Raw genomic sequence first — 2,500 nt, forward strand, 5'->3', positions numbered from 1 at the left:
CATAATCATCATCATTGTTTAATATCCATCTTCCAAGCCTTTTAATATGATTACTATGAACATTAATTTGTTTACTCTTTTCTTTCTTTCTTTCTCCAGAAGATACATGTAGAGTTAAAACGAAAGTAGACTACATACATGATAACATAGGATACTGCCGGTCAATTAGAAAGGTGCTATTAACCTACTGTGGTGGCTCATGTGGAGTCACTTCAACCTTACCTGTACTCTTCTCTCAAAAGAATCATAAACTGAGCTCTAATTGCAAGTGTTGTCATGGTCAGATAGAGAAAATCAGGGCAGTTTCCTCAGTTTGTGGCCCAAACAGAAAACGAACTCAATTGTATTATGCCAAAGTGTATGACTGTAAGTGCAAGATTTGTCACTGAAGTAAGTATGCTAAAGCGTTTTTGATTCTTTTAGTCTTCTAGCTCAGGGGTGGTGGTGTAAGAAATTGATTTTGAAATCATGTGGTCAGGGGTTCAAACCAACTGCATAAATATTGTTGGCTAACATTCTACACGAAAGCTGTCAACTAATACCTTGTGAGAGAAACTAATTGACAGAAACTAAAGAAACCTAAGAAAGGGCGGCGAGCTGGCAGAAACGTTAGCACTCCTGGCGAAATGCTTAGTGGTATTTCGTCTGCCACTACGTTCTGAGTTCAAATTCCGCCGAGGTCGACTTTGCCTTTCATCCTTTCGGACCAGTTACGCACTGAGGTCGATATATAATCGACTTAATCTGTTTGTCCCCTCTGTGTGTAGCCCCTTGTGGGCAGTAATGAGAAAAGGAACTAAAGAAACCTGTTGTAGGTATGTCTGTGTGTGTGCAAATGAATGACAAGATTCTCTACTGACAAGGCTTCTCTCACACAGTTCCGTCTTTTCAGCACAATGTTGTCGTCTTTTTACATCTATAGAGTTGAGTTTCATTGAGTTTTAGTTTTAAGAGCTTAGGTCCATATTCTCTGCATAGTGCAAAATAAGGGGAGATTTTTTTTATTGCTAAAATTATAATTTTCATTTAGAGCAAAGAACAAAAATAATGCTTAGTATTAATAATTTCAAAATAATTAAATGGTTATTAAAATGATATGAAGCATAATTTCTGTATTATCATCTTTTCTACACATTATTGTTGTTGGCACTCCGTCGATTACGACGACGAGGGTTCCAGTTGATCCGATCAACGGAACAGCCTGCTCGTGAAATTAACGTGCAAGTGGCTGAGCACTCCACAGACACGTGTACCCTTAACGTAGTTCTCAGCGATATTCAGCGTGACACAGTGTGACAAGGCTGACCCTTTGAATTACAGGCACAACAGAAACAGGAAGTAAGAGTGAGAGAAAGTTGTAGTGGAAGAGTACAGCAGGGTTCGCCACAATCCCCTGCCAGAGCCTCATGGATCTTTAGGTGTTTTCGCTCAATAAACATTCACAACGCCCGGTCTGAGAATCAAAACCGCGATCCTATGACCACGAGTCTGCTGCCCTAACCACTGGGCCATTGCGCCTCCAAACTTGTGAATATGACAATCATTAAAACTAATTCATTCAAATTTAAAATGAAATTTTTCTATATTTTTTGTTTTGTTTTTCAGATAAGAAAAAGAAACTGATTTTTGGGGGATAAGAAGAAAACGAATCTCTGATACGTAAAATATTTTAGACTTCATCTTTATTCCTCCAAAATATAATTTATCCATTCCACCTAATTTATTGTGATATTTATGTAAGATATTTGACGACAATAAAATATTTATCTTCACTAAATGGCTGTGATTATTTCTACTTTTCACTTGCAATGACTTCATTTTACAGGTTAAAATTCAGAATCTGAGAAATCTGGAGATGGTATATGCTAGACACAGCTTGGGCACAAGTGAGTCCAATAACCTTAATTGTCACTATAAGTAAACAAGCTTTAGGATTTTGTTGATCATCTCAGAGTAAGGACAAGAGTGAAAAAACTCTTTTTTATTTTTTTTACCTCACTGCTATAAATGGGTGCATAAAGAAAATTAACAGACAATGTTCACTAAAACGTGGCAGAAGTGACACAATTTCATAATTAATGAATGAATGGGCACAATGTCATATATATATATATATTTATATATATTTATATATGTATTATTTATTTATATTTATATATATTAATATATATATATATATTTATTTATATATATATATATATTTATTTATTTATATATATATATATATAAATATCTATTTATTTATATATATATATATATATATATTTATTTATTTATATATATATATAAATATCTATTTATTTATATATATATTTATATATACATTTATTTATGTATATATTTATTTATATATATCTATTTATATATATTTATTTATATATATATATATACATACTTATATATATATAATTTATTTATTTATTTATTTAATTATTTTAATATATATATATATATATATATATATATATATATATATATATATTTATTTCTTTAATTATTT

At 31.5% G+C, this 2,500-nt stretch overlaps 1 long non-coding RNA gene across 1 annotated transcript; it reads left to right on the plus strand.

Moving 5' to 3' along the window:
* Positions 1-94: 94 nt before the first annotated feature.
* On the plus strand, positions 95-1,777 carry LOC149129138 (uncharacterized). Its single transcript, XR_016240405.1, has 2 exons — positions 95-390; positions 1,606-1,777. It is a non-coding gene; the product is annotated as an uncharacterized LOC149129138 (long non-coding RNA).
* The last annotated feature ends 723 nt before the right edge of the window (positions 1,778-2,500 follow it).

The sequence above is a fragment of the Octopus bimaculoides genome, unplaced genomic scaffold (assembly GCF_046866305.1).
Source record: "Octopus bimaculoides isolate indiv1 unplaced genomic scaffold, ASM4686630v1 contig141, whole genome shotgun sequence".
Lineage (NCBI taxonomy): Eukaryota > Metazoa > Mollusca > Cephalopoda > Octopoda > Octopodidae > Octopus > Octopus bimaculoides.